Below are 7,012 nucleotides of genomic sequence, written 5' to 3' on the forward strand. Positions count from 1 at the left end.
AATGGAAGTTGGTGCCTCATTTATTTTTCAAGTGATTGAGCTCACTACATGAACGGACATTTATGGTGGCAGCCATCTTGGATTTTGATGTGGCAACAATTTTGGAAATTAACCTTTCTTACATCTACATGCAACCACACACCACTTCACTTCTTTTCTAGTTATCACAAATGGACAGAGGGCATTTCCAGTTCCCCCTCCGCTCCTCAAAGAGGGACAAAAAGGGGGTTTACCCACTAATCTGAAGGGGAGTGCAGAGGTTAGAGAAGGTGGGCCTGTCATCGAAAGGCCCCTGGTTCAACTCCAAGTACCGACAACATCAAAATGTGGGTGGGAAAGGTGAAACACCGACACCTGCCTCCACCCTCATTTGGCCCACTCTGGGCCCTTGAGCAAGGCCCTTAACCCCCACCATCTGCTCCCCTGGTGCCCCAGGCCTAGATAGCAGCTCTCTGCTCCACACAGAGGGATGTGGTAGCTCGTGGTCTGTGGTTGTGTCAGGAAGGGCATCTGGGGTAAAAACAATTGCCAAGTCATCGTGTGAGTTAATTTGCTTTGGCGACCCCTGAAGAAGGGAGCAGCTGAAAGAAGAAAACATAAAATAAAATAAAAACCACTGAGCTGAAGCAATGTGTTTTGCTGCACAGTTCTAGTCTGCAGCAGCAGTGATGGCAGAAAGGTCACATCATTCTGCAGCAGGGTTCCTGAGTGCAGCCCAACACTTGATCTAGAAGATGAGCTGGAACGATGAGTGGAAATGATACTGCAAACAACTGGCCTGACAGCCTCACTGAGCCACTGCTCTCCCGTCAGCACAAAACGATGACATAAATCATACATGTAAATATTTAAAGGCTTGCATTCCTGGAAAGGATGCATGGTAAGTGACTCTCAACTACTACCACACAAAAGTTCAGCACAGCAGATTTAAAATTCACAGATTTATAGCCATTTTGAAGTCAGTTGGATCCAGTGTCCATCTTTAATTGGGTTGGCTCCAAACATATTTTGTTGTAGATTAACATCTAATGAGTATTTCCTGAGTTTAATCAAAACCTATTCATCCATTATCTTTACGTGCTTCTTCCTTTTTTGGGTCACGGGGGTCACTGGTGTCACTGGTGTCCACACCCAGCAGTCACTGTGCGAGAGGTGGGGGACACTCTGGACAGGTCTCCAGTCCTTCACAGGGACACAGAGATAAACGAGACAAACAACCCTTCACTCTCTCACTCACACCTAGAGACAATTTAGAGTTACCAATCAGCCTAACATGCATGTTTTTGGTCTGTGGGAGGAAACTGGAGTACCCAGAGAAAACCCATGCAGCATGGAGAGAACATGCAAACTCCACCCAGAAAGGCCCCCAGACCGGGATTTGAACCAGGATAACCTGCTTGCTGAGAGGCAGCTGCTCTACCAACTGCGCCACTGTGCTGCCCTCCATAAAAAGCCAATTAGTAAAAAGTTCTCTATGAGGAAGCAGCAGATTGTGTTGAATCTTCACTTCATCACAATCTCCAATTCTGAACAAGCACAAAGGAGACAGTGGAAAGGAAAAAAAACTACAGTTTAACAGGTCTGCTTTGACCAGCTGGGTTTGAGAGAACAGGAAGGAGAAACAAACGAACACAGAATGATAGGTCCAGATGTACTTTCTATAGGAGGAAAGAGAAAAAACACATGTTAAGATAGAAATAATTACAAATACTAACAGGTAGAGTAGAGAAAGTAAAGACAGTAGCAGAGTGAAGAATTGTGGTCAGTTTGTCTTCCAGCAGTCTAAGCCTATAGCAGCATAACTAAAGGATAGCTCAGGAAACCCAAGCCAACCCTAACTGTAGGATTTATTAGATCAGCTGATCCAAGTTTGGATCAACTGAAGACTTTTTAAAGAAGTTTTTGGACACCCAGAAAACCATTGCAATAGTCCAGCCTAGATGTGACAAATGCATGAGCCAGTTTTTCTGCATAATTTTTAGATATGATGTTTCTAATATTAGTGATATTATGCAAGTGAAGGAAAGCGGATCTCATAACTTTTTTAATGTGGGGGTTGATCAAAAATAACACCAAGATTTTAACTTTAGACCTGCAGGTCAAATTAATGCCATCCAGAGGAAGTGAAAGACTAAAAAATGTATTCCCAACATGCTCAGGTCCAAAAACCGCAACGTCAGTCTTGTTTGAATTTAACAGCAGAAAATTTAGGGTCATCCAGGTTTTTATGTCTTTAAGACATGCTTATAGTCCAAGTAGCTGATAGGCTTCATTGGGTTTCATGGACAAATATAACAGTATCATCAGCATAACAATGAAAATGTATCCTATGTTTTTGAATAACTTTACCTAATGGAAGCATATTTAAGGTAAAAAGTATGGGTCCAAGCACTGATCTCTGAGGAACTTCATGAGTAAATTTGGTGTATGAAGAAGACTATAAATATATTCTCATGGCCTCTGACATTGGACAGGTGTCTACATTGGTCCTGTTAGACCTCAGTGCTGCATTTGATACAGTTGATCATAATATTCTGTTATAGAGACTTGAATAGGATAGTGGGATTACAGGAACAGCTTTAAAAGGGTTTAAAATAATTTTATCTGATAGATTCCAGTTTGTAAATGTAAATAATTAATTTTCTTCATACACAAAAGTTAGTCGTGGAGTTCCTCAGCGTTCAATCCTTGGACCAATACTTTTTACCTTATATATGCTTCCATTAGGTAAAGTTATTAAACGTCATGGGATAAAATTTTCATTGTTATGCTGATGTCTCCCAAGCTTTTATCAACATGTGGCAATTCCAACACGTGGAGACAACACGCTGGACTGTGTTTACACGAACGTAAAAGATGCATACAAAGCTGAACCCCACCCCCACCTAGGACTTTCAGACCACATCTCAATCTTCCTGGCTCCTGCTTACATGCCCCCGCTGAGACACTCCAGACTGGTACAAAAGAAAGTTAAATGTTGGATCCAGGACAGTGGCTCCATACTGAGAGATTGTTTTGATCGAACAGACTGGCAGATTTTCAGAAAAGCTGCTGAAAATGGAGGATCGCTTGATCTGGACCAATACACATCCTCAGTTCTGGGTTACATTAGTACATGTACTGACACCGTCTCCACTATCAGATATGTTAAAAGCTACCCAAACAGAATACCTTGGCTGAACGCAGAGGTGCGCACCCTGCTGGAAGCCAGGAACACTGCCTTCAGGTCTGGAAACTCAGAGGAGCTGAGTAGGACAAGGAAAGAGCTGGTTGCTGGTATTAAGAAGGCCAAGGCCACATATGCACAGAGGATCGAGGGTCAATTCATCTCACAAGACCCTCGGAGCATGTGGAGGGGCATTAAGTGCATAACAGATTATAAAGGAAGGAGTGAACAATGCCCCAAAGACCCATCTCTGCCTGATGCCCTCAACAAGTTCTATGCACGTTTTGAAGACCCGAACAGACCACCCAGCACCAGACTCACCTCACCACCGGATGAAGAGCATCTCAGTGTGACCTCAGCAGAAGTAAGGAGTACTTTCAGGAGGATTAATCTGCACAAAGCAACCGGCCCAGACAACATCCCCGGAAAAGTGTTGAAAGAATGTGCCGATCAGCTCTGCGAGGTGCTGGCAGACATCTTTAACACCTCACTTACCCTGGAGACAGTTCTCACCTGCCTGAAGACTGCCACCATCATCCCAGTCCCAAAAAGCTCTACAGTGACTGGTCTGAATGACTATCGGCCAGTAGCCCTCACCCCGATTGTCGCTAAATGCTTCGAAAAACTGGTCATGACTCACACCAACATCAACGAGGATCCTCATCAGTATGCATACAGTGAGAACCGATCAACAGAGGATGCCATCTCCTCTGTGGTCCACACTGCGCTCAACCACCTGGAGCAGAAAAACTCTTACGTCCGTATGCTCTTTGTGGATTTCACATCCGCCTTCAACACCATGAGCCCCCAAACCCTGATGGACAAACTATTCACACAAGGACTAAGCCCCTCCATTTGCAACTGGGTACTAGACTTCCTAACAAACAGACTACAGTTAGTGAGGATCCACAACTTCTCCTCCTCCAACATAACCCTCAGCACTGGCTCTCCTCAGGGATGTGTGTTGAGTCCCCTCCTGTTTACTCTGCTCACGTATGATTGTGCAGCTACCCATCCAGGCTGTCACATTGTAAAGTTTGCAGATGATACAGCGGTGGTGGGATGCATCACAAACAATGATGAATCCAGCTACAGGCAAGAGGTGAAACACCTGGAGAGCTGGTGCAAAGAGAACAACATTCACATCAATGTGAAGAAGACAAAGGAGATGATTGTGGACTTCAGAAGGAACATAAACACTTACACCCCCCTGAACCTGAAAGGATCTGTGGTGGAAGTGGTCTCCAGCTACAATTACTTGGGTGTACACATGAATGACAACCTCAGCTGGAGCAACATCACCACCAGCCTGATCAAGAAAGCTCATCAGAGACTCTACTTCCTCAGACGGCTGAGACGAGCTGGTCTGGGAAGCTCAGTCCTCACCTCCTTCTACAGGTGTGCAGTGGAGAGCATCCTGTGCTCCAGCATCAAAATGTGGCATGGAGGCTGCACAGCTGCAGAAAGAAAAGCTTTGCAGAGAGTGGTGAAGGCTGCACAGATGTCTGTCGGAATCAGCCTCCCCACCATCACAGACATCTACACCTCCATATGCAGGAAGAGGGCCACCTGCATCATGAAGGACCCCACTCACCCAGCACACACACTTTTTGCCCCACTCCCCTCAGGAAGGAGGTTGAGGAGCATTAAGTGTAGAACCACTAGACTGAGGAACAGCTTCTACCCTGAGGCTGTTAGACTTATGGATCTCTAACCAGAATAATCACTGTGAAAAAATTACATCATGTTGCTGCTGATCTGTTTCATGTTGCTGCTGATCTGTTTCATGTTGCTGCTGATCTGTTTCAATGTTGATGTGTTCATGCGTGCTCATCTGCTCACACGGACTCATGTTCATGTTTGTGCTGATGTTCGACGTAATGTTTTATGTTATGAGTGCTTAGTGTATATTTAGTTGATGTTTTTCTTAGTTCATATGTTGGATGTTATTACTGGTTTTCTTTTACATTTTATTTTTGGATGTAACTGGGACCCTGTGTACATAATTTCGCTCCACCACATGAGGTGCGAATGACAATAAAGAAACTCTGTCTCTGATGACACACAGTAATATTTGTCTATGAAACCTGTCATGAACCAGAGGCCGGATCGCAAACAACATCAACAACCACTGAGAGGGTTAAAAGATTTATTGTGAAATAAAGTAAAACTCTGGAGTAGGTCTGGTTCTGGGCTGGTTCCGATCTTCTGATTGGTAGTTCGTGATTGGGTAGTGTTGTAGTGGCGGGCTGCCAGTAGAAGTAGAACTGATGTTAAGGTCCACTGGAACGGAGTCCAACAGGCTTGCAACTAAAAGATAAAGGTTAGTAGATGCAGGGGGAAAGAGACTAATTGGGGAAATGAATCTGTGGGAATCAGATTCAGGGGTAAGGATAAGTCCGTGATACAGAATGAGCTTGACCTTTAATCCGTGATCCAAAAAACAGTAAGAAGGGAAAGGCAGAGTTCATACCGTGAAGTCAGTTGTTCAGCAGAAGTATCCAGTACGTGATCCAAAAAGAGAGTCAAAAAACAAGAGCATGAGTCGGTACCTGATCAGATGAGCAAAAGCAGACGAGGGCTGAGGCAAAAGCGTGGTCGTGGTCAAGGCAAGGGTCATGAACGTGATGAGTCAATCAATGGAATGCTGGAAAGTCTACTGCTGATGAGACAGGATAGAGAATCTGGCCCAGACTGAGAGGAATGAGTGAGCTTAAGTACTGACTGGACCAGGTGGTGGAGCTGTGGGATAATGAGCGGTGACAGGTGACATGAGTTGAGTGATTACTGAGTGTGCAGCATGACAGAGGAGCTGACAGAGAGCAGAGCTATGACAGAAACCCAATGAATCCAATCAGCTACTTAGACTACAAGCATGTCTCAAAGACATAAGATGGTCTGTTGCCTTCATATATCTCTTCCTACCTGTCACTTTGTCAGTGCAGCTACAGCATGCACTCTCATGACATAATTACCTGCAGTGTCCCCTCAGTGCAGACCGAACTAAGCAAAAGGGCTTTCTCTTACTCCACTCCTGTAACCTGAAACACATTGCAAAAAGATCTGAATTTGTTGACTTTGACCACTCTAAGGGATTTTAAACTGTTAAGTTCATAACAAAACCCAACACAGACAGGTTCCTGTTTTTAGTGTTTTACATTGCTTTATAATGTAACTGTTCTTGTTTCATTTTTTATATAGTTTATTTTATTTACTTTTCATTTTATAAGCTTTTATGATTGTCTATTGTTGTCTCTACCTCATCTGTGTTCTTTGTTTAAAAGAGGTCTCTCTTAAATGAGTCCTCGTGACTCAATATGATTAACCTTTATGAATAAAGGTTGAATGAATGTCATGTTTCTGCACCAACCTGCCATGCTCTCATTTCCTTCATGCCCTGGTTTATGTTACCAAGTCTCTGTGTTGCCTATCACCCATCCTTCAGCTCTTCCTTCTCTGCTCACCCCATGCCAAATCTGACCACGGTACCGACCCTGTTTTTGATTATCTCAACTATGCCTTTTGGATTATCCCCTGGATGTGGATTTTGCTCTCTGACCAATGGTTCTCAACCCAAGCCTGCTTCACCGGTCCTCACCCTTGGATTACCCCTAAAACTGCACTCTGCTTGTTCACTCTGCTGTTGTCTGCTCACAGCTCTTGACGTCATCCTCCACAAACAACTGAAGGTTTACCCTTTGTTCTCAACTGTGAAGGTTAGTGACTCTTGCCTTTATTATTATTCCCAGAACCTTCACAATCTCACCAAGATCACTAACTCCTACATCTCTGCAGATCGGTCCTGGGCCCGCAACCAGACCTCCACCAGTGGCAATTTAATAATAA

Source organism: Nematolebias whitei, chromosome 1 (genome assembly GCF_014905685.2).
Source record: "Nematolebias whitei isolate Nwh7 chromosome 1, NemWhi1, whole genome shotgun sequence".
Classification (NCBI taxonomy): Eukaryota; Metazoa; Chordata; class Actinopteri; order Cyprinodontiformes; family Rivulidae; genus Nematolebias; species Nematolebias whitei.